Source organism: Canis lupus, chromosome 2 (assembly GCF_011100685.1).
Source record: "Canis lupus familiaris isolate Mischka breed German Shepherd chromosome 2, alternate assembly UU_Cfam_GSD_1.0, whole genome shotgun sequence".
In the NCBI taxonomy this organism is placed as follows: Eukaryota; Metazoa; Chordata; class Mammalia; order Carnivora; family Canidae; genus Canis; species Canis lupus.
In genome coordinates this window covers 28,367,271-28,393,459 of record NC_049223.1, presented here as the reverse complement: position 1 = coordinate 28,393,459, position 26,189 = coordinate 28,367,271, and the positions used below count along the sequence as shown (strand labels likewise).

Here is a 26,189-nt window from a genome sequence, read left to right as displayed (position 1 = left end):
TAAGACCCACACTTGATTTTGGTCTCTAGTTTTAGTACAGAGGTAACCTCATTTTACTAACTTCGTTTTATTACACTTTGTGGATGCTGCTTTTTTTTGGGGAGGGGGAGGGTATAAATTGAAGGTTTGTGGCAATATGGCTTTGAGCAAGGCTATCAGCACCACTTTCCAAAAGCAGGCACTCACTTCATGTCTGTATGTCACATCCCGGTAATCTTTGCAATATTTCAGGCTTATTCATTATTCTTATATTTGTTATGGTGATGTGTGAGCAGTGATCTTTGGCGTGACTATTGTAATTGTTTTGGGGCGCCATGAACCAAACCCACATAAGATGGTGAACTTAATTAATAAATGTGTTCTGACTGTCCCTCCAACTGGTCACTCCCCTATATCTCTCCCTCTCCCTATTCCCTGAGTCAACAATACTGAAATTAGGCCAGTTAATAACCCTACAGTGGCATTAAGTGTTCAAGTGAAAGAGTCACACATCTCTTTCTTTAAACCAGAAGCTAGATATGTTTATTCTCAGTGAGCAAGACCTCTTGTAGCAGCTATCTAAGTTATGAATGCAAAGGAAAAATTCTTTTTTCTTAAGGTTTATTTATTTATTCATGAGAGACACACAGAGAGAGAGAGGCAGAGACATAGGCAGAGGGATAAGCAGGCTCCGCACAGGGAGCCTGATGTGGGACTCGATTCCAGAACCCCGGGATCACGACCTGAGCCAAAGGCAGGTGCTCAACCACTGAGCCACCCAGGTACCTCCAGGAAAAATTCTTGAAGGAAATTAAACATGCTACATGTAAATTAAACATGCTACACGAATGATAAGAAAGCAAAACAGCCTTACTGCTGATATGGAGAAAGGTCTAGTGGTTGGACAGAAGATGAAACCAGACACAACATTCCCTTAAGCCAAAGTCTCATTCAGAGCAAGGTCCCAACTCTATTAAATTCTGTGAAGGCTGAGAGAGGGGACAAAGCTGTAGAAGAAAAGTGTGAAGCTAGCAGAGGTTGGTTCATGACATTTAAGGAAGACACCATCTCCACAACATCAAAGTGCAAGGTGAAGCAGCAAGTTATCCAGCTCGAGCTAAGATAATTAATGAAGGTGGCTATACTACACAACAAGACTGTCAATGTCAATGAACCAGCCTTGTGTTGGAAGAAGATCCCTTCTAGGACTTACATAGCTAGAGAGGAGAAGTCAATGTCTGGCTTCAAAGCTTCAAAGGACAGGCTGACTCTCTTGTTAGGGGCTAATGCAGCTGGTGACTTTAAGGGGAAGCCCATTTACCATTTTAAAAAGTCTATGACTCTTACGAATCATGCTAGATTTACTCTCTCTGTGCTCTATAAATGGAACAACAAAGCCAGGATTACAGCACATCTGCTCACAGCATGGTCTACTGAACATTTTAAGGTCACTGCTGAGACCTAATGGTCAGAAAAAAAAAGATGCTTTGCAAAATATGACAGCTCATTGACAATGCACCTGGTCACCCAAGAGCTCTGATGGAAATGGACAAGAATAATGTTTTTATGTCTGCTAAGACAACACCCATTCTGCAGCCCAGGGATCAAGGAGTCATTTTGACTTTCAAGTTTATGGTTTAAGGAATACATTTCATAAGGCAATGGCTGCCATAGATAGTGATTCTTCTGGGAAAATCCATCTATAATGATGGATCTGGGCAAAGTAAATTGAAACACTTCTGAAAAGGATTCACCATTCTAGATGCCATTAAGAACATTCATGGTACATGGGAAGAGGTCAAAATACCAACATTCACAGGAGTTTGGGAGAAGTTGATTCCAGCCCTCATAGATCTTTAAGGGGCTCAAGACTTTAGTGGAGGAAGTCACTACAGATGAGGTGGAAATAACCAGAGAACCAAAATTAGAAGTGAAACCTGAAGATGGAATTGATCTACTACAATCTCGTGATAAAACTTGAATGTATGAGTAATTGCTTCTCATGGATGAGCAAAGCAAGTGGTTTCTTGAGATGGAATCCATTCCTAAAGATGCTGTGAAGCTTATCGAAATGATGACAAAGGATTTTGAATATTCTATGAACTTGACAAAGCAGCAGCAAAGTTTGAGAAGACTGACTCCAATTTTGAAAGAAGTTCTACTGGGGATAAAATGCTTTCAGACAGCACCACATGCTACGGAGAAATCGTTCATGAAGAGAAGGGCCAATCAGTGTGGCAAACTTCATCAGTGTCTTATTTTATGGAATTGCCACAGCCATCTCCAGCTTCAGCAACCACCACCCTGATCAGTCAGCAGCCATTAGCAGTAATGCAAGACCCTCTACAAGCAAAGGTTACAACTCAGTGACGGCTCAAATGATGGTTAGCATTTTAAAATAATATTTTAAAATTAATATTAAGTATGTATATTGTTTTTTAGACATAATACCATTGCACACTTAATAGACCATCTATAGTGTAAACATAACTTTTATATGCATTTGGAAACCAAAAACTTCATTTGACTTCCCTTATTGTGATGTTTGCTTTATTGTGACATTTACAGGTGGTCTGGAACCAAACCCATAATGGCTCTGAGATATGCCTATAGCACAAATAAAGCATTCCTTTATTTTCCACTCAGTTAAAGGGTTGGACTTCCTGAGATATGTAATATATTATTTCTAAAAGATTCGGAAGCCTAGTTTTTTAACAAAGAAGACACATTTACTTTCAACAAACTGGAAAGCTATATTACTTTAGGTGCCTAATAAAATATTCACATACTTTACCAATCTAATTTTTCCTAAGAAAAAATAAAAGAGATGTGACATTGTTTTCTACATACATTTACATGCTCACTGCTGTCTCAACCTAGATAGGCAAGATTCATTTAATTGAAAAATAATTTCAAAAAACTTGACTTTTCTCTCTGAGCATACTCAGGGTGGAGTAAATCATTCATACTGAAGCAAAAAGAAATTCTTAAAGCAAAAAGTTTATGTGTTAAATTAATATTTTGGGGGAGCTCTAAAAAGAGAGGTTTGGGGAAAATAGAGTTTTAAAAATCAAGAGAGAATGTAAACTAAATTCTTTCACAGTAATTTTACCAATGAGGAAAATCAATCTGATTGTCACAGAGTCGGTTTTTAGTTTAATTCCTGCCACTCAGCATCCATTCTGGAAAGTTCCTGGAAGTCTTTCTATTTCTACCATAATCAACATCACTCAAGGTTCTTCATCAGATTTGCCTTTTTAGTGACCCAGCTACCCTGGCAACATAAGTATCCATTTGCCATTCTAATGGAAAGACCATAGAACATACTGTTAACAGCAAGAAGTGAGACTATAATTAAGTCCATAGTGATTAACTCTAATTGACTTAGGCCAAAAGATGATCACAAATTAAGATAACTGAAAACTGGGTCTTTGGCTTGATTTTCTCAGCCTGTCCTAACTGTCTGAATTTATGAGATAACCATTGAAACATTCGTTATTACCTAAGCTATTAAAGATCTGAATCCTATGGTGTATTACAACTTTGTCTTCCTGAGTGATGGAGGTCTGCTATTATTATCTCTATGATATTGATTTATAGGTAGGGGTGAGGAGCAGGAGCAGAAAAAGTGTGAAACAGACAATCACTTTTATAATGCTGGGACCCTGGCAGAGGATCTCTAATTTACCAAATCTGGGGATTCCTCGACTCAGTTACACCTAATCATTTCTGTGCACTCACTACCGTGTGACGTAAGGAATTAGGGAAATGAGAAACACATATTTTTTTGCATCTGGTCCTTATGAAATTTATAAAGTAGAAAGGGAAAGAAGGAAACTAAATCAGTATGTTAAGTCAAAGCCCTGTGCTGGGCACAGTCCACCATTGTTCATGGTCTTGTTAAATCATCACAGCAAACTTTGAGGAACAGGCCACTGATCCCATCCTACAGAGGAGGCAACTGAAGTCCAAAAGGCTTAAAGTAGAATATTATTCAGTCCCCAAAAGGAACAAAATTCTAATACATGCTACAACATGGTTGAACCTTGAGGATATTATCGTAAGTGAAATAAGCCAGACACAAAAGGACAAATATTATGATTCCACTTATGTGAGGTATATAGAATAGTCAAATTCATAGAGACAGAAAGTAAAGTAGAGGTTACTCAAGGCTGGGGAGGGGCAGGGAATGGGAGCTAGTGTTTAGCGGGGACAGAGTTTCTGGTTGGGAAATTGAAAAATTCTGTAGATGGAAGGTGGCTGTGGACCGTACAACAATGTAAACGTACTTAATACCACTGAATCGCACACTTTAAAGGGGTTAAGATGGTAAATTTTGTGCTATGTATATTTACCCCAATTTTAAAAAGACTTAAACTGTCACAGCTTGTATGTAGAATAGTAAGGAATTGAGATCAGAGACGTTAGATATCAAAACAAGGCATGATTCTTTCGATGTTGTATAAGCCCTGGTATTTATCATTTTTGCTACCTGGTGTCTGTTTTCATGTGCCAATTAATAGTAAGCCACTTAAAACAAAGAGAGCCATAAAAATGTGGTGGCACAGGGAGCAGGAGAGCAGAGTAAAGCCAACCTTATGGACTCTCCATCCAGGCTTGGGGTGGAAGTGGCTCTTTGGATAAAGCAAGATGGGGCTGTTGAGAGGAAATGTGGTGTTTGGTGCAAGGAATATCAGTAAAGCATAGGGAAACCAGAACCTTAGTAATTCTGAGAAAATATTATACTTAATTTTTACCACATTCAGTTCAGCTACATCTTTAAAATCCCACTGATAGATCCATCCATTCATCTGATCATTTATTCACCAATCTTATTGTGTGCTAGCTATAGGCAAAGCTCAGTGACAAACCTATGCAACAAAATTCTAGTTAAGGGTGATCAAATACCTCTGAAAAATTAAGAAACAATACATAGATGAGACGAGTAATGGACAATAGGTTGTATGCAAAATAAGTGTACTGAGTCTTCCAGGTAGTAGGGATCCAAATGATTTAGGATGGTTCCTGATTCTATCAAGGAGAACGCAGAGTTTAGTTGGGCATCCTCCAGTGGGATCCATCAGAATTACCTTCAGGTAGGATTTAGATAGTTAAGAGGAAATAGACAGTATTCCAGAAAGGCAAAATGCTCACTATGAACCAACGTAAAAGACTAGAAGCAGGGAGTCTGAGAAAGAAATACAATTAGATAATTCAGATTTAGTTAATTTACTATTTTTTAACAATAACTGGAGTGACAGCAAGTAACCCAAAAATCCCTAGGTCAGACAAAATCTTGTTATAACCATTAATTTATTTATTGTGGCCAAAAAATATAACATAAAAGGTACCATCTTAACCACTTTTAAGTGTATACAGTTCAGGGGTGTTAAGTATATTCACATTGTTGTACAATAGGTCTCCAGAACTTTTCACCATGCAGAACTGAAACTCTGTACCCATTAATCAACAACTGCCCATTTTGGCAACGTTGCCCCCAGCCCCAGCCCATGGAACTACCATTCTATTTTCTGTTTCTACAGTTCTGACTTACATTTGATACCTCATGTAAGTGGAATCACTCAGCGTTTGTCTGTCTTGTAACTTGCTTATTTAGATCATATCCTCAAGGTTTATCCATGTTATAGAATGTGTCAGAATTTTCTTCCTTTTTAAGACTGAATAATACTCCACTGTATGTATATACCACATTTTGTCTATCCATTCATCCAGCAATGTTTTCTTGGATTGTTTCCACACATTGGCTATTGTGAATAATGCTGCTATGAAGAGGTGCGCAATGTCCCTTTGACTGTATGCCCACAAATGGGACTGTTGAATCATACTACGATTCTATTTTTAATTTTTTGAGTAACTGCCATATTGTTTTCCAACACAGGTGTACCATTTTACATTCTCAATAACAGTGCACACATTTCTCTGCATCCTCACTAAAACTTGCTATCTGGGGTTTCTGAGAGTAGCCATCCAGTAGGTGTGAGGTAATATCTCGCTGTGATATTTGCATTTTTCTAATGGTTAGTGATGTTGAACATCTTCTTACATGCTTCTCAGCCATTAGTATAATATCTTTGGAGAAATGTCTGTTCAAGTCCATTGCCTATTTTTTAGTTGGGCTTTTGCTTTTTATTACTGACTTGTATATGACTTTTAGTTAGTTTTTTTTTTTTTTAAGATTGTATTTATTTATTTGAGACAGAGCCTGAGCAGGGAGTGGGGGTGGGGAGAGGCAGAGGGAGAGAGAGAAGCAGACTCCTTGCGGAGCAGGGAGCTCGACATGGGGCTTGATCCCAGGACCCTGGTATCATGACTTGAGCAGAAGGCAGATGCTTAACTGACTGAGCTACCCAGGTGACCCCAGTTATTAGGGTTTTTTTCTTCTCTCTTTTTTTTAAAGACTTTATTTATTTATTTATTCATGAGAGAGAGAGGCAGAGACATAGGCAGAGGGAGAAGCAGGCTCCATGCAGGGACCCCGATGTGGGACTTGATCCCAGGACTCCAGGATCATGCCCTAGGCCAAAGGCAGGCACTAAACCGCTGAGCCATCCAGGCATCCTTGGTTATTAGTTTTTAAATCTTATTAAAAAACATTCCAGGCATACAAAAACATAAAAAAAAATAACTTAAGGAACACCTTACACCTATAATCCAACCAAAAAGGAAAACCTAACCAATGTGTTTCAAGTTTCCAATGTCTTCCCACTGACTGCATTCTCTTTCATTTTCATTCTTTTTATCAAAAGAATTACTGTACAGACTGTAGAGTTTATTATTTCCACCATATTTTGATACATGTAGTATATATCTACTCTATATGTAGCATGTTTTTCTGGCTTTAAAATTCTATTTATATGCTTCTGCAACTCCATTTATTGTGTTTGCCAGACTCATTCTTGTTGATACATACAGTCTCAATTTATTCACTTTCCTGACTTTATAGCAGTGGTTCTCAAACTTCTGGATCTTAGGATTCCTTCACTTTCTTGAAAATTATTGAGGATGATGAAGACCTTTGGTTTACATGGATTAAATCTCTTTGCTGTATCAGAAAATAACACTGAGAAAATGCAAAAACTGCTATTTTCTAACTAAAAGTAACAATAAAAATCCATTATACATGATATCCTAGCGTAAGCATGATTTATGATAAATAGTATTTTTAAGGCAAGCAAATGAGAAATGTGGTACTCTTTTATGTTTTTGCAAATCTTTTTAATATCTCAGTTCATGGAAGACAGCAGGCTTTTCATATCTACTTCTGCACCCAGTCTGTTTCTATTCTAACATGCAGCCTCTGGAAAATTCCCACTGGACAGAATGAAAAGGTGAAAATGCCTTAGTAGTTCTGTAAAGTCAGTTTTGAGATGAGAATTCCCTGAAAAAGTCTTGAGGATCTCCCAGGGTCCCCAGGATCACACTTTGAGAAGTACTGCTCTCTAGTATACCGTGAAATACAGATATGACAATCTTATATCTGTTCTTCGGTTGATGTTTGATGGGTTTTGTTTCATTTTGTTTTTGCTGGTTTGTTTGTTTGCTGTAATAAACAAGTAGTGTTACAACCATTCTTGTAGGTGTTCCCTTTGGCACATGTCTGAGAATTTCTATAGAATGTGTGCAAAGTAGGAGAACTACTGGGTATAGACACATCTTCAATTATAGTAGCTGTTTGCAAATTGCTCTCTAAAATGTAAAATCTGTAAATGCATCACTAGCTTCCAAACACCTAAAACTTCAATCAAGATGACCTCTGGAAGGCAGGAAATGGGATTATAATTTTAAAAACCAAACTATAACTAATAGTATGGAATTGTACCTTGTGCGGAGAAAGATCTCTGGAACACGAAGGTGCCAATTAGCAATAGAAACAGAAAAAAAAAAGCTACAGAGAGAAACTCTGGCAGAGCCCATTCAAGTAATTTTGGGGAAGAAACACACATTTCTCCCTCCATCCTCTTAAATGTGCTAATCTACCATCTATCTGTTGAATTCGGCTGTGTGACCTTAGCCTAGTTACTTCACCTTTCTGGGCTTAATGTCCTCATCTGTAAAATAGTAACATTTTATGATTTTACAGATGAAAACACACACCTGCAAGATGATTATAGATTCCCTGGGATACATGACTGACCCACATAAAGCAACAAAGAACAGTCTGTGCTCACGTCCACACAGATTTCTGAGGCAAGTGTTTCTGATGAGAGGAAACTCCAGATTAGTGGCTTTAGGAGACAGACGGGGCTCAAAGCTGAGAAGCAAAGATGCATGGGAATGGGATGAGGGGAGGTAAGGTCGGGGGAAGGGAAACAATATGAACACAGTTCCCCTTTTTGATAGCAGGGTCAGCAATGTTTAGAGGGGAGTAGCTAGCTTTGGGGCTTGGGAAGTGCAATGGCTGTTGATATCTCTTCTTCTTCTTTTTTTTTTTTAGTGGTCTCCATGCCCAGCGTAAAGCCCAATGCAAGTTTATTTTTTATTTATTTTTTTAAGTGGGAAAGGTTTTGAACTCACGATCTCGAGGTTAAGACCTGAACTGAGACCCAGAGTCACACCCTTGACTGACTGAGCCACCCAGGCGTGCCCCCCTCCCGGCTGTTGACCTTTCCATGTGAATCCCCAATTTATTTTTTAAATTTTTTTTATTTATGAATTTTTTTATTGGTGTTCAATTTGCCAATATATAGAATTACACCCAGTGCTCATTCCATCAAGTGCCCCCCTCAGTGCCCGTCACCCAGTCACCCCCACCTCCCCTTCCACCACCCCTAGTTTGTTTCCCAGAGTTAGGAGTCTCTCATATTCTGAATCCCCAATTTAGAAGGCATCTGGCAAGGCCCCACCTACTGGGTACAGCCGTAAGAAGAGGTACATGTCACTCACCTCCACTGCGGGAATTTTGTCCTCTCTTTCTGGGGTTGGTCACAGAAAATGAAAATAGAAGTTGTGTTTGGAAGATGATTATAGTATCAGACATTTCTTCCAATAGGTCTTCCCATCCAAATTAACTTTCATTGGGAATCAAACAGGATTTCCATGAAAAATAAAGGAGTCTCATGCCAGAACTACTCATTTGAATCTCCTCTTGGACACTGAGGATCTGTTCACACAACCTGTAGCTGACATTAAAGCCGAGGGGTTATCTGTTTGCATATCTTAGTAGTAGAATCTCTCATCTTTCTAAGTGATGCACATACAGGCTATTTTTAGGAGCTTCTATTTCAGACAACACAGATTCAGCTGAAGAAAGCAATCCTCGGAAACAGACTGCCACACGGAAAAATATTTACCAAACTGCAATTCTGTGCTATCATTTGGGTGAGGGGAAAAGACACCCGTTGTGGTGTATATGGATACCGTGAACAGACACTGAAGGTGAATTTAAGGGTGCTCAAAGTGAATTTGAATTACTTCAAGGGTAATGCGTCATACCGAGTTTATAACAGGGTTGTTATGTTTTAGAAGTGGATACCGCAGTGTGGATTAAGAAAATAGGGGAGGGTTTAAGAACGATCTCTTCATCTACAGAACATTCTAGTAAGAATGATTACCTTCTTGTTATTCCCTTTTTTTCTTACTTTGTGCAACATGCTTTAAAAGCAACAAATAGGAGAGACCTAGAACAGGCAAATCCGCAGAGACAGAAGGTGGAAGGGCGGTTTCTAGAAGTTTTGGGGAGCTGGTCATAGGGAGTTATTGCCTAGTGGGTCCTGAGTTTCTATTTGGGATGATGAGAAAGCTCTGGAAATTGATCACAGCAGTGATGAATCTAACTAACGCCACTGCGCCGTAAGCTTTAAAAAAAAAAAAAAAAAAAAGGTAAATTTGTGCTGTGTATTTTTACTATAAAACAGCAACAAATACATGGAAGCCCTGCATCTCCCCCCCACTGATACCCTGCCCTGTGCATCTCTCCCATTTGGCTTTTCTTGGCTTGTATTCCTTATAATAAACCAGAAATCATTAGCAAACACACACACACACACACACACACACACACACACACAGAGCAACAAATAAGATCTTATTTAGGATTATAAAGCATTTGATTTATTATCGAATTTGATAACAATCTTAACTTTATTTTTTATCTCATCCCTGGGCTGCTTCCCTTCCTGTTTCCTAAATAGGCTATCCTACGCTTGTTCTCCTTACGTTTGAATCTCCTCTTGGACACTGAGGATCTGTTCACACAACCTGTAGCTGACAGGTTGTGTCTTCTCTGCCCTGGGCATATGGGACAGTCCATTTTGGTGAGAAAATGGGAGCCACAAGGCGCAAATTTGCTCGAGCTTCCTTCCCTCTGGTTCAAGCTATCTCTACCTCCACCTCTTCTCCCCATAGTGTCCCATGTATGATCCTGCCCCCCCCCCGCCCACCACCAGCCACATCTCTGCAATTACTCCCTCCCTGCACCCCTTGTCCTTCTTGTGATTTCAGCCTCTGTCCCCCTCCCATCTGCAAACACTCTCACACTTCCCATCGCCTGACAACTTCTGACATTGCTTCTTCTGCAGATGTGGCTCTGCCTCTTTCCTCTGCCAACAAGTTTTGCAGACCATTTTCATTTCCTCAACTTCCCTTGGCTTCCCCACCCTGTGCCATTTGGCTTCTGCCACCCATCACACTGCCAATCCTGCTGTCTCAAAGGTGGTGGCGATGCCAGCCTCCAGACCCACCGACTCGCTCTTGGTCTTCCTCCTCCATATCACACGTGGCACTGGCAGCTCCCTCCCTTCCCTCCCATCGTCCCCTCCATCCCTTTGGTCACTCCTGGTCTACTGTGTTGGTTTGGTTTGCTTTGCCTAAATACTATGGAAAAAACATCCAGGTTTGGACTTGACTTTTTTGTCTTCCAATGGCTTCAATGATCTTCTACTTAGTGGTAACTTCAAGAGCTACATTTTTCTTGAAGTCCATCTGCACGTCCCTCAGTCCTATTGTTCTCGGCTACATATTGGCCTTCTCCAAGTGGTGTCACACACAGTCAGAATAAATAGGAACGCTACCTTGCCCCCAATGCCTCTGCCCCCAATGCCTCTGCCTCTCATCTCTCCTCTGTCTTGATCAAGGCAATTACCATATCTTGAGTCCCCAAGCTACACATATTGGACTCAACGGTGAGTATTCCTTCACTTTCAACCTTTCCACACAGCTATGCAATACGTCCTGTGAATTTTATCTGGTTATTTATTTTCTACTTGATCCCTACTCTTCAGTATTTTAGCTTGAAAACATTATTTTCACTAAATTATTATAATAGATTCCTACTTAATACCACCTCCCCACCTTTGCATATTCCATGGCAGCTATAAGAGATGCCTTTCAAAATCTCTTCCATGTTGAAACACATGGAACAGCTTCTCTGCTTAAAGCATGGAGTCCAGCCTCAAAAGTCCCATGATCTCTTCATTACAATCAAACATCAAAACTTTAAGGGAATTCAACTATGGCTAAAATTATAGGTCTAAAAAGCATTTTTGGTTTCTTAAAATGTGTTCTTCTAAATAGTTTTGAATTTGTTTTTAAAAAACCTTAAGCAAAACAAATCTTCCTTCACACAACTAAAAAGATGAAAACAGACATAGAATGCTAATTTTTTTTTTTAGAAAAGGCTTAGTAAACACATGGAGTAGATATATGCAGAAACCCACAACTGATTTAATTTGCAAAACCACAGCTTTAGCTCAACTAAGGTAAAGATGACTTAGATAAAATACAACCAGAAAACTGAGATAAAAGATACGGGGTAAAGAAGTTAGGCTGATGCTTCAGCAAATAAGCACCAAGAGTGTAGTATGAAGGTCTGGGAAATTGCTTTGGAAGCTGGTGGACTGACTCCATGGAGCCCCTGGGAGCATAACAGTCCTCCTGGCTAGAATGGTGTCATCTACAGAATCACTCCCTTTCATTTGTGAAGATATGGTCGGTCACCTTGATACAGAAAGAGAAGTTAAGATTTTTAGGTTAAGGCTATTTTTTCCCAGTTGGCATGGGAGATTACTGGTATTTGTGAAGGTTGCTTTAGAGTCAGAGTTAAATAGTGGGAGTCAAGAGGCCTTCAGTGTTATCAGACTTGGGGAAGATTCTAAGAGATGGTTTTTATCCTTAAGATTTAAGAAAAAGGGACTGTCTTTCTTCCAATGGATAGTCTTTCCTCCTTTATCGAATATTAGTTGCCCATAAAGTTCAGGGTCCACTTCTGGATTCTCTATTCTGTTCCATTGATCTATGTGTCTGTTTTTGTGCCAGTACCACACTGTCTTGATGACCACAGCTTTGTAGTACAACCTGAAATCTGGCATTGTGATGCCCCCAGATATGGTTTTCTTTTTTAAAATTCCCCTGGCTATTCGGGGTCTTTTCTGATTCCACACAAATCTTAAAATAATTTGTTCTAACTCTCTGAAGAAAGTCCATGGTATTTTGATAGGGATTGCATTAGACAAATACCCACCATTTGCTTCAACGTGGATGGAACTGGAGGGTATTATGCTGAGTGAAGTAAGTCAGTCGGAGAAGGACAAACATTATATGTTCTCATTCATTTGGGGAATATAAATAATAGTGAAAGGGAATATAAGGGAAGGGAGAAGAAATGTGTGGGAAATATCAGAAAGGGAGACAGAACGTAAAGACTGCTAACTCTGGGAAACGAACTAGGGGTGGTAGAAGGGGAGGAGGGCGGGGGGTGGGAGTGAATGGGTGACGGGCACTGGGGGTTATTCTGTATGTTAGTAAATTGAACACCAATAAAAAATAAATTAAAAAAAAGATTTAAGAAAAAGGGGCAAGAAATGGCCCTATTTAAGAACTAAGGAGAGCCATTCTCTTCCCAGGGAAATATGTAGGGTACCAGGTGCATTCTCAGGCATAAAAAAGCACGTCCCTTCAGATGTTGCCTATGTGGAAGTTACTAAGAAGACAGGAAGTGAAAGCTCTGGGGCTAGAGCTGCATGAGTGGGAATTAATTAGGCAAGCCGACTTTTAGTTTCCTTCTTCTCGTGTGCTTACCTGCTGAAATTGTAGCAATAGGCAGTACAAAGTTAAGATTTTGTTTTTTCTTTTAAGAAAAGGTGTAGCTCCTCATTACTAACAGGAATCCTGAGTCAAATTCCACATATATGGAATATCTATATAGATCTATATCTATTTCTATTTCTATATCTATCTATCTATCTATCTATCTATCGAGAGAAAAATATTTATTGACCACCTACTGCATCCCAGGCATGTATCAACAAAGGAACACAGTGATGGAAAAGGAGCCATGGTCCCAAGAAGAATGCAGGATGAGAATTAGACATTATTTGGGACCAGGAAAAAGCAGAATATGCATTTTCTACATCATCTCATTTTTATAAAACCATGGTTTTGTGACAGTGAATATCAGAAAAATATCAGATATTTTTCCTCTCTCTCATTGTCCATAAAAACAAAGCATTTAGCAATCTAAGAGCAGGCCACATTCCAGAAAGTTGAAAGTATCTTTACTTTCCTCACTGTAACTTAATTGCACTGTCATCATCTAAATTATCTCATTTATGGACTGTTTACCTTTTTTCATAGCCTTTCTCCTCCAAAAGAAAGTAGGCTTCATGCAGGCCAGGATCTTGGCCCCCTCTTCTCCCCTATACCCCTAATATCTAGATGAGTCACTGATCAATAACCAATTATGTGCTTGATTGATTCATATTTGTGGACTGAATAAACTCCAGCCTTCCGTCTCATGAAGACTCCCATCTTCTCTAAGTTACTGAGTAACATGGGAACGAAATCTCATCAGGACTGGAATTTCTAAGAGGATGTGTGTTCCTTATACTTCTAGTTGGCAGAATTTTAGATACTAAAGTGAAGTGAGAACATTCTGGCAGCATAATGGAAGGTATTTTGAGATCAGGGAGGTAAGTAGTGCTCCAAAGCTGGTCACCCTTGGATTTGCTGGGAAGTCCACTCCAAGAAAAAAAAAAAATCCTCTGTTCTATTCACAGCTTCTTCCCTTCCTCTGTTGCCGAATCCATAAGTCCTCTAAAAGTACTGGCTGGAAGCCAGGGGTCCATGAAGGAGGGATCAGGTTAAAACAGAAGCGTACAGAAACGTAGGCACTTTGTATCTGCCTCTGAGATAATGTTGTATGCCCTAGGTAGTTATTATGAGTTTCCTATTTATATATATTTCAAGGCTATTATTTATATTCAATGAATTGCTCAACCTCTGAAAATTGGCCATTTGCTCAAATAGGAAGCAGCTATTGTGTTTCTGATTTTATTTTGCAAACCAACAAAAAATGACAAAGTACAGATTCCTTGGGATTTAAAAAATTAATCTTTGGAAAATATTGACAAAAGTAATGTTTTCTTAAATAAATATCTCTCTGAACTTTTCAGAATCTGTGCTTCTGGAACTTGTCAAATAATAATAATAAATCATAGACCTAAAAAGATCAAAAACTTAATGTGAACCTTATTAGTGATTCATAGATATGAGAACTTACTAAAAAGCAGATTATAAAGTCACATCAGGGATATACTAAAAAAAAAAATTAAATCTATCTCCTAGTATAACAATATATCATTCTTCTCATTTCCAGAACAATCCCATAAAGCTGAAGTTGAGACTTCAAAGTGATTACTAAAGAATGTTAATCTGGCTGCATTTCTCACTCATTTTTAATTAAACTAACGTTCCTCTCACAGCTTTTTGAAAGCTACAGCTGTCAGTATACATGTACGTACACGTGTGCATCTACATACGATAGAATTTGCCAATTTTAAATGTGCCGAAAACAATAACTGAGATATAAAGAGGGAAGGAATTCTCAAAACTCACTTCTCAGAATTAATAACAATGTCAAGTAACATTTTTTTAAAAAACGAGACAGTAGCTACAGTATATTGGCAAATTCAGGCTTGGCCGAGTAGAATGGTTAAGAATAGAGACTACGACACCAAACTGCCTGTGATCACATGCCAGCTCTGCCATTTAGGAGCTCTGTGACCTTGAACAAGCCTTTTACCTGTGTCCTCATCTGTGAAATGAGGACAACAGAGGACCTACCTCAGGTGAGTTAATGGGTATAAGTTGACCAGAGCAGCATCTGGTATACAGAAAAAATATTTTCACATGATGGTTACGTCCTTTATAGTTGTTCAGCCAGAAGAGGACTATGAGTTCTTTCAAGGTGGATCTCCTTTGATCAGGCTTAGTGGTCACCCCACCTCTCCCCAGTCACACCACGTCCCCTGTACTTTGTCACCAGAGCCAAGCACATCACCATCAGGGTCACATTCATGTGATTCAGTCAGTTGAGCTTGGGGATGGAGGTACTCCCGCAAGCGACACAAGTGACATCTCCCTTTTAGGTGTGATGGCCCCACACATTTTCCCAGAAGCAGGCTCTTCCCTTCTCTCTGCTCAGCTTCTCCTCTGCCCTCTCAGGGTGGTGGTCACTTGCTGAGAGCCACACACCACTTGGATCAGGGTGTCCTGGCTTCTCAAAACATTTCAGGTCCAGGGTGCCCTGGAGGGGTGCCTCTTGCACATCTCTGTAGAGGCCACGGGGCTGGTCTGAGGTAAGGCCCTCTGCTCACAGTTTCGTGCTTTCTTAAATAGGACACGCCTTGCTCTTCCCCATATCTAATCGAATTTTCTGTTCTACTGACTATGCTTGTTTCTTGTCTTTGGTTTATCCAACACATTCTTCACCTGCACTTTGGTAATACTGCACCTGCAGCTTGGGCTGGGTCACACAGCTCACCGTTCTCCTCATCACACCTACCTTCTTTCTCTTTGGGGTTCTCTGGACTCTCCTGCAGGCACTCTGCAGCTCTGGCATTGCGCTGGGATGCCGACATCAGTAAATGGTACCAAGCACTTGCAGAGGGGCCTACCTGCTAAGGTCAAGGGCTGGATGGCAGAGCAAGAGACAGATGTCTGCTCGCGTGCACCAGCAGTGGGCCTGGGGAGAGGGCAGGGCCATCAGTGCAGGACCCCAGGCACATGGGGGATGTGCCAGTGTTGGGGGGCAGGATTCTGGGGGTAAGCAGGGCCTCCCAGCACACGGTCCCACATGGAGTGCTGCTACCTGAGAAGCAGCTGAAGAACTGGGGTGCATAAGCCTTTGAGCAGAGAGGCTGGAGGAGTAGGTGGGGGACGGGGTGGGAAGGGCATGGCAAACCAAGCCAACAGTCTGAATTGCATCCTACAGGTGGTGTGGAGTAACCATGGACTTGTCAAGTGGAGAGTCGCCTTAAGATAGTGTGTTAGCTCTGCTGTCATGCAGAGTATGGTGTGCTTGGGAAGAGAGACATAGGGGCTCCAGCTGAGAAGACAAACATGAGATCACCTTCATGAAATGGTTTAGCAGATAGCCTAATGACTCGTGCTATACCATGCCTCCTCTTCTGCAATGCTGCATGGCCTCACTCCAGAGAGATGCAACCGTGACCTTGGTTGGCCTTGACTTGCTGACCAAGGAAATGAAGCAGAAGTGATGCTCTGGGAATTCTTAGTTTAGCCCCTAAGAGTTCTCAGCTTTGGCCTTTGTACACTCAGAACACTCACTCTTAGGCTCTAACCACCATGAAGAGAAGCTCAAGGGAGCTGCACAGAGAAAGAAAGGGAGTTGGGGTGGTCCCAGGCTTCTAGCCATACCTTCTAGGAGCCATAGACCCATCTCCTATCTGTCCACAATCTCATGAGAGATCCCAGGCGATTCCCCTAAGGAGTGGAGTCAGCCCAAAAAGTTCCTGATCCACAGAATCATGAACAAATAAAATGATGCTGTTTTAAGCCACTAAGTTTTAGTGGACGTTCATTACACGGCGATTGACATCCAAAGCAACACTCTGAGCCGAATGTCAAATAAATAATAAACTGCAACTCTGACAACCTCAGGGCAACAGCACTGGCCCACAATCAACATGTGTTAAGTTGTCCTTTACCCTTGATTATTTATTACCACATCTCATTTCAAGCCTATGTCACACTTAACTGATTAGTGGTCAAGCTTTTCAAACAGTGGTTCTCAGAAAATGTAATCCTCTGACTCTACCTTGCAAAAGCCTATGAAAATGTGGTGTGTGGATTAAAATTCCCTGGAGTTCAGTCTAAATTTTTCTATTGGTACTTTTTAGACAAATATCTGAAGAAATATATGTTTCATTCGTTGGATCTGTAGGGTGTTTGATGATTCTTTACAGTTTGCTTTTGTAGCTGTATTATGAAGTGTCTTGAGATAGTGCAGTACTTGAATACATAGTGTGATAAATAGTGGGATCCCTGTCTAGGTCTAGATAGTTAGACCCAAAGGACTTGGTTATTTTTCCATGAGAAAATATCTACAATATTTATACTTAAATAAACATATGTTCTCTCTGTTCTGAATACTTGCAGTCTTTTCTCTGAAGAGAAGGGGCTTGTTCTCCCTTTCATTTCTATTGAAATAATAAAATTCGAATACGATGTCATGTATACACATTTCTCTCTATCAGCTCTACCCATGAGAAACTGTTAATGGATGAGTTTTATTTCATTAATTTCTAAAATTATGTGCTAATTTATACTTAGCAATATAGGCAGGGTTTTTTTTTTTTGTCAAATATATTGCATTTATTTCAATAGGTAACAAAAAGCCTTTTTTTTTTTTTTACTGCTCATGTGGCTTACGCTCCTGAAGTACGTTTACTCTCAGATCTCAAGTGTACTATAAACATTAACAAATCTCAATGCCCACGAACCAGGAAAGAATCTCAGTAGTAAAATCCCCCCCTCCCTTTTTTTTTTATTGGAAGACAGGAAGGAAGTTTCAAGAATCCTGGGCTGTGCCTTCGGCAAATACTTATGCTGCCTTTGCTTCAGAATTTGGGATTATGCAAGTTCTTTCTCGCTGAATTATTTCATCAAAATTAAAAGGATTTTTACAAAACTTTCTAAGATTGGTCTAGTTATATGCGAGGGGTAGAGTGATTCAAGTTCCTCTTATGAAAGAGTTTATTTATGGTTACTATGAATATCACCCCATCTAAATAGCCTGAATATGTGTAAAAAAAAAGCCATGTTAATTTATTATTCTACTTGAATAATGCAGAAGAAATTTTTAAAAACTCCCATTCTTAGAGAAGATTCTATCTGGCTGCTATTCCTCATTATCTTATCTTCCAGAAACAAAATCCACTGAGGTTGTTCCTTTTGGAGAACCAGTACTGTCAGAAAACTTGGTTTTACAGTATCTGAGAAAATTTGGCATATTATCATTACTAAGACCAAAGGAAAGATGTTCTGGTGTTACAACATCAGAACTCCAGATGGAAGGCTTTGGAGTTCGGGTGACTATGGTCCTATATGTGGGTGAAGGATTACACATACCGCTCTTGGTGACATTTGTTCATCATCCAAGCTATTCATCAACACTTACAAATGGGCTAACCTGAGCCTGGGCACCTTGCCACTTATCCAGCACTGTACCCCTCTATCCGGCACTATACCACTCCAGGTACCTGGTGACATGTGATTGGAACATGCAGATATACCAAAGGAACACCCAGAAAACAGCTATAAAATATTAGGATCAGGAGGGATCCTAGAGACCCCTCATTCAACTCCTGCATCTTTTGGTCCATATGGTAAAACTGGATTGAGAAAATTGTGTTCTCATAGCCATGTCTACAACCTTCCTCTCTGCCTTCACAGTTGGATGGCCATGAAAGACTGGAGTGTCCATGGAAAAGCAGGACAAAGGCAGGGAGGTGAAGGTGATGATGCTCTAATTCAGATTCTTAAAACCCTGTGTGCCAACTATCTATGTCCCCACTTAGCAAGGAGCCTGGAGAATGATGGGCAGAGAAGACACCAGATAACTAGTGAGAGGAAGCAGGTTGGGGGGGGGGGCAGCAGATGCCAAACTAGGGACTGGCTACCAGAAGTCAGCACTGCAACTGCAACAATGTACTTGGCTCTATGAACCACTTTTCAGTTAGATCCCTCAGCCTCACATTGCAAATATGGGCAAAAATTGCAGAGCTTAGGGCTCTTAGACGCTAATGATCGGGCCCTAGGAAATGTGATATTCACTGAAACCTTCATGCTGACAGTTGGAGGAAAACAAAATATATTCCCTGACTCTGAGGGGCTTCCTGACCTTCCTCACTTGGGTCCAGAGGCAGCCTGAGCTCTGTGCCATGAGCTAAAGTAAAAGAAAGAAACCTAAGACCTGGCACATGCCCTTAAGGTGAGCTTACTAGAGGAGATAATAACATAATTAAAATATCATTACTGAGCTCTGGTGAGGAGCTGGAGAGAAACTGCAAGTCCTCAGAGACATAAGAAAATATTAGAGAGAGAGAGAGAGAGACATTACAAGCCACACAGCAAAGGCATAACCAAAAGGACACTGTTTTTGTAGTTGCCCAAAGGGACTCTGATTGTGAAGAGCTCTTCATGAACAGATGGAAGAATGCACTTAGAATTTACAGGGCTACCTTATTTTCTTATTTCCCAAAGGAAAGCAGGATACTTTGGATGGTGAAGCCATGATGGGGCTGGAATGCAGAGTAGCTGAGTCTTGGAGGTGAGAAGTGTCTCCCTTAGTCTGCCGGCAAAGGTGAGCATAACTATTTGGTTATCCTCAGCTGACCTCCTGCGGCCCCTCTCCAGGAGGGAAATGTCACTGTGGAACTTTGAAATCTGCCTCTGAAATCCCACAGGGGCTTTTTGTTGTTGTTGTTACAAACAAGAATCCTAAACTCCAGTTTTAGCTGTGGCTTACTTACTGTTAGGAACCTCTGCATAGGCCCGTTTAGTTTTATTATTGTTGGGATTTATTTTTTTATCTCCTTTAAAGGATTATGGCATTTTTTTCCTTTGGTTTCAATATCTTTTGGTTATTCTACCTGTGAGTCCCCCTAAGTAATTTATTATTCTTTAATTTTAAAACATCTTTCTTTAAATGCTTTCAACGATTTTATCTTTGGCACGCGTTTGTCGTCCTAGTTCTTGAATTTAGTTTTTTTTTTTTTTTTTTTTTTTTTTTTTACTTTTTACCTTTCTTTCTATTACCTGCTTCAATGAATTTTTAAGATGATTATGATTTTTTTTCTGAGGAGTCTTTAAAATCTTTTATTGTTTCATTAAAAATATTTTACCTCTTTTATCCTTTAATATTTTCTTTTTACTAAAATAATTTTTGAGTCTTGGTATATCTATATTTAAAGTTCACCTATTACTTCATCCTCTGCTTGCAGGATATTTCAGGATATTTCAATATTGCCTTTTATTCCCTGATCATTCTTAACTCAGTCTTTTTTCCTTTTATTGTTGGTGTTATAGTGGTCATTAAAGTGAGAAACTGTGAGGAGGATGGAGAAAAAATAAATCACACCATAAAGAGGGGAGATGGAGTTTTTATCTTGCAGCAAATTGCTTTTTGCATCTTTGAATGTTTCCCAACACTTCCAACTCTTATTTTTTAGAATTTATCCAGATAAATCCACAGACCCACAGGACTGTCCAAGATGATAATGATTCTACTTGGGCAGATATTTAAACCCTTAGACTGGGATTCCTTCCTCCTATCACTTAGCACATAGTCTCTTAGACAAAACAGGTTCTAAAATTTAGGCTCATTTATTTATTCCACTAATATTTATTGAGTACCTACTATATGTCAGATTTGTTGACAGAGACTAGGGATTCAACAGAGAATAAGTGGGAATGTGGCATCTGCCCTCATAGAGTTTATAATCTATTGGAGAAATCTAAAAGCCAACAAACAATGACAATACATTCTAAGTGCTGTGGTCATAACATTTGGTGTTTGGCTACTAATGCTACACGTTGTGGTAAGGACTTTATATGGATGATCTCATATATCTTTTAAGAACATGTGGAAGGAAACAAAATCCAAATTTACAGGATGAGGAGAAGATTTCTGTGGAAAAGATGTCTAAGGGACTGAACATGTATAGGAATTTGCCAAAAGATGGAGAGTTTTAGAATTTGGGCAAGAAGTTCCATGAGCCATGGGATGCATGGGACCACTAAGGAACCAAAAGGGGCTCAGACTGGGAGGAATGTGATGTGTGTGTTGCTGGAGAGATGAGGCTTGAGGACAGGGGGGTATAGACCAACTAAAACCCTCTAATTCATGTTACAAGGTCTGGGTTTCGTTTCAAGTATAGTGGGTAGCCACTGGAGAATTTAAAGCCAGGAGTGACACACTCAGATCTGGGTCCTAGAAGGGTTCTTCTGCCTGTAACAGGGACAACTATCTATAGTAACAGAGGCCAGGTAGGAGGTTCCAGAAGCCATACAGAGAGGAGAAGTGGTGGTGGCCTGTAAACGGAGTGGGGAAGAGGAGGTGGGAAAGGGTGGATGGAATAAAGAGATGCAGGAGGTGAAACTAATAGAATGTGGTTTTGGGTGAGCTATGGAGGTGAAGGGCAAGGAAAAACATCTAGATTTCTGCTTATGTGAGAAGAGGTGATGCCAATGCCAGATACAGAAAAGAGTGGTAGGGAAATATTTGCAGCAAGAGAAAGGGGAAGCTGATGTGTTCGGTTTGGGGCATCCGGTATTGAATGTGTCCATCAACTAGTGGCAGAAGAAGATCAGTAGAACTTTGGAGAGGTAACTTTTGGGTAGTGGTCAGTGAGGAGATGGCTCTTAAGATGAATGAGGAGTGAGGCTACCATGAGGAGAGAGAAATGAGGATCATCAGCCTTCCAGGAGACAGAAAAGAAAGGAGGAGATTGCAAAGGAGAAGAAAAGAAGGAAGAACAACGAGAAAGAGGACAGAAGGAAACTTTGCTCTAAGAACGCAGGAGTGCTCAATGCACAGTCTGCTGCAGAGAAGTCAAGCAAGAAAGGAGTGGAATTCAGCAAGGATTAGCAATAGGGAGCATGAGTGACAGCTTCCTAAAAGTTAGTAGAGGCAAAACCAGAGGTCTGTGGCCATGACTTTGTGGAGCGAGGACAGAGGAGCTGGCAGAGGGGACAATTTAAGGGGTCTGGTTGTGAGGAGGAAGGAAGAGAAAAGAAAGTAGCTAGAGGAAGGACAGTCTTTTTCTTCAGAGAGGGAAGGGGTTTAAGCATGTTTGATGCAGTGAGAATGGGGCCAGTGATGAGGGAGGGAAGGGTAGCACAGATGAGAGAATGAGGAAGAAATGGATCCCAAAGGATCAATGGAGGAAGAACATTTGCCAGGGGATGAGGCATCATTTTTTTCATTGTAAAGAGGAGGGGAGGGTGGGAGAATAGACTCAGTTGAAATATGTTACAGCCCTGTGATCACAAAGTCAGGCTGTTTTTCATCAAGAAGACTTCCATTTTTCTCAGTGAACCAGGAAACAAGGCAACGTGTTGAGAGTACGGGAATGGGGTGGCAGGAGAAGGTCAGAAGTGGCTGCTGTAGAAAGCAAGCAGAGGTGACCAGGGAAAGTTCGAGAGCCTGGCTGAAGGTGGAAATCATGGAATTATATAGCATCATGAATTTACATAGTTGCATAATTTTGTCCAGTAAAAACACCCATCAATCTCTGTATACACACTGGGGAAAGTAGACAGTTGGTCTCAGCCATAGCCCCAGGGGTCCTGGCTTTAGAAAGGAAAGTGGCTCATCTCACATGGCCCCTCCCCAGAGAAGCACCTGGGGAAGGAGAGCTTTAGGGGCAGAAAGAATAGCTGCTTTCATCTTTGTCAACTTCAGGTGGAATGATCCCTGGTCTATATAATCAATATTATTTCTACCTAACTGATCTAGTCCTTTAGGAAGCTGATGGGATAGCAGCACCTGGGTGGCTCAGAGGTTGAGCACCTGCCTTCTGCTCAGGGCATGACCGCGGGGTCCTGGAATCGAGTCTCACATCAGGCTCCCGGTAGGGAGCCTGTTTCTCCCTCTGCCTGTGTCTCTGCCTCTCTCTCTCTCTCTCTCTGTCTCTCATGAATAAATAAAATCTTTTTTTAAAAAAGAAGCTGATGGGATATAGCTCAAAGTTTATATTCTTCCTAACAATGTGGAATATGGTTATAACACTTGCCCCAAGAAAATATCTTCCCTAAACAACCAACCGATAAACGTGGGGAATCCAACCCACATATATATGCCGCGGAGGCATAAAAAGAATATTAAATTGGAGCCAAGAGATCAGGGTTCACCGCCGGTAATTTGTTGTGTGACCCCTGATCAACCTTCTTAACCTCAACAAGAGTCAGGGTTTCCTCTGCAAACCATGAATGACCCACCTAGTGCACAGAGCTTTAGCAGTAAATGATCCCATGCAACCAGGCAGCCGGCACAGCGCATGCTCAACAAATGGCACTTTCTGTTTTTCCTTCTTCCCTCCAGCCCAGAGTTTATGTGATTCTGAGACTTACCAGGAATGGTACAGAAAACTAAATGCCATAAGCCTATAATTTTAAATGTTCATGTAAGAAGCAGATTGAGCATGCCCTAAATTCCATGACATATAGCTTCATGAAATAATTACTCTCGCTGCACAAAATGGGTTCTAGCATTTTCTGTTCCATTTCATTTTTAAAGAGAAATTCATCACAAATCAATAATTCCATAACCTAATAACGGATCATGTCTTGAAGTTAAAAACAACAACAATGGTGTAAGAGGCCTATTTTTTGTATCACTGAAATCAGTACACAGATGGACCACAGAATGGAAAAGGTTGAAGGCTATTGTTGTAAAAATGCAAAACACACAACTAAATGAACTTCTCCCAAAACGACAAGAAAGGCGTTCCAGCTTACACTCATAGAAGGCCTCACTTGTTCACCTGAGCTGTGGGGAGTCACCTTATCTTTTTTTTTTTTTTTTTTTTTTGAGTCACCTTATCTGACTATATACTCATAGCACCTGGTTTGGTCTGATGGCACTCTAGTAACTAGGGACTTGGTCAGTCAGGGAGAATGGTTCAGGGGGCTGCAGATGAGCAAAGGACAGTTAAGGGTCTGCTCTTTGTACTTTTAACTAGAGTGGCAGTGGATGCCACAAACACACTTTGAGGGGAAGCCTCTGGGCTTACCCTGCTCTCTTGCATCTCCCCACCCCCCCGCACTGTGCTCAACCCAGACTGCACTCCTCTCCTTGCAAAGATGTCATGCTCACATGCGGTCAGGCCATCCTACAAATGCCATCTCCAACTTCTAGAACATCCTCGCCTGGCTCACTGCCACCTAGCTGAGCCATCACTGCTCCTGAGATATCTTCTCAGACACCCCAAATTTAGGTATTCCCATGTACATCCCCAGGACAGCACTTCCACATTCACTCTGCACTGATTTACTGGGGGCCCTCCTATGTGCCAGGCCCTGTGATGGAAACTAGGGATATGGCTACGGATGAAACACTAGCCTTCACATGGTTTACATTCTAGAGGGGAAAACGGGAAATAAATACGCAATATAGGTGATCACCATAATCCTATAAGCTGACATATAACAATGTAAATACATGATGAAATTATCACAGGTCATTTTAATTTCCTTTTGAGTTGTGTGCATCTCCCGTATGGATTGTACACTCCAGTGTGTGGTTCTGAGGCCTATAACAAAAGCCTGATGAATTAAAGTAGAGCTGTCAACCTTTTGGCTCTCTCCAGGCCCCAGGAATTTGTCTTGTTTTGATTGCATACAGGAGATAATTTAACTTTTAATCTGCAAAAGGCCTGTTCCACACATTTAGAGCTAGTGGCACTAATACCAAGCCTACTTTATTCTTGACAATGATTTATTTCTAAATCACGAGGTCCTTCACATTAGGTAGGGACAACCCTACTTAGAGCAACCTTTTATTTTTCAAGAGCCCTCCTGCTTATGGGTTCCCTGGTCCCTGAGCGTCAGTTTCTTCACCTATAAAATGAAAATGGTGATGACAATATCTAACTTATAAAAGCTTGGTGAAGATTAAATGAGACAGTAATGTTTGTCAAATACAAAATTCTGAGGTTCGTATCTGGCACATAAATATAAGTACGAATGCATCAAGGGCATCATGAGCAAAGGGAAGTTAAGTTAAAAATCATGCTTTAGTGATTTTTCTGGCTCTGACTACTATCACTAATCATCAATATTACTAGCTTAACTCAAAAATTAACATCCACCTGTGGAAGCATGTCCCGCCAGAGTGAGTACCTTACAAATCTTCTAATTTAATCCCAGAGCAGAAATCTATGATTCTAGGCTGGGGTAAACTATTCCTAATTTCCGAAGTCTCTGATTCTCACTGTCCCCAAGGATATTTTTAGATGAGAGAGCAATGTGAATTTGTGTATAAATACCTGATGTGTTAGGGTAATGAAGCTATTTCCCTAGAAAACACTTTCAATTCACCTTTCAATGTTTTTCTGACTTTCTCATGATTTCTTCCTGCCTCAATGTTTTTCTGCATTTCCCATGATTTCTTCCTTAACAAGCAGAATAGATGTGACAAGGCAAAATGAGATGCACTGCTGCTTGAAAATGAGACATTTAAATTTTTAATATAATGTACAGAAACAGAAAGAAGAAGTTAAATGCTAGGTATGTTACCGTAAGACTACTTTCTCTACTTTCAATTACAGATTTGATTTGGGGCAACAAAATTATATAAACATAGTGTCACATGCTACATCTGTGTTCTCTGGGATTTTTCATCCTACAACAATTTGTTTTAAACAATTTCGGAAAATCACTTCAAAAAAAGAAAAGGCTGAACCCTATAAAAAGAGAATCACTTGAGATAAAATATACCCTTATTAACAGTCACGTGTGATTACTCTATCAGCAATATTCTCAGGGGCAAACAACATAATAATCAGTCTGAAACATGAACTGCATTAAAAACAGGAAGTGCTAATTCTAATTCCTATTTTAAAGGAAAGCAAATGTCCTAGCATCATTAAATCTTGCATTATGAGGGGATTTGTGGGACTTTACTCCTGGATGCCAGTTACAGATTTGCACTGTAAGCCCACACTCTCAAAAAATCCTGAACCCAGTCCACAGAGAATTTTAGATAAAACATTAAGTTCATTATACAGAAGAACTGTATCTTTCCCACAGAAGAGAGCGAATATAACAGAATGAGTGAGCCTTTATAGAAATGACCAAAGACAAATGGGCTATTCAAGGGAAACTCCAGTACCTGCTCTGAACAAGTGAAACGGAGGATTAGTGTTGAAAGGGATCTTTGAGATGGTAAG

The 26,189-nt window shown here is 40.3% G+C and overlaps 1 protein-coding gene and 1 long non-coding RNA gene across 6 annotated transcripts in view; one reads left to right on the top strand and one right to left on the bottom strand.

The window, feature by feature from the left end:
• LOC102154496 overlaps positions 1–17,239 on the top strand; it is a 62,928-nt gene extending 45,689 nt beyond the window's left edge. For 3 of the 4 annotated variants that reach the window (XR_005355364.1, XR_005355365.1, XR_005355366.1), the window contains 2 exons: positions 14,591–15,062; positions 16,208–17,239. This is a non-coding gene — a long non-coding RNA (uncharacterized LOC102154496). The remainder of the gene's footprint in view (positions 1–14,590; positions 15,063–16,207) is intronic. The other variant, XR_005355363.1, reaches the window with a different exon arrangement.
• PRKCQ (protein kinase C theta) overlaps positions 1–26,189 on the bottom strand; it is a 173,574-nt gene that overhangs the window by 145,446 nt on the left and 1,939 nt on the right. The window contains exon 1 of one of the 2 annotated variants that reach the window (XM_038530179.1): positions 8,884–9,098. The exons of the other annotated variant lie outside the window; for it this stretch is intronic. The gene's annotated coding sequence lies outside the window, so the exon portion shown is untranslated. Of the gene's footprint in view, positions 1–8,883; positions 9,099–26,189 lie in introns of those variants that run through there. 2 annotated transcript variants of the gene reach the window in all.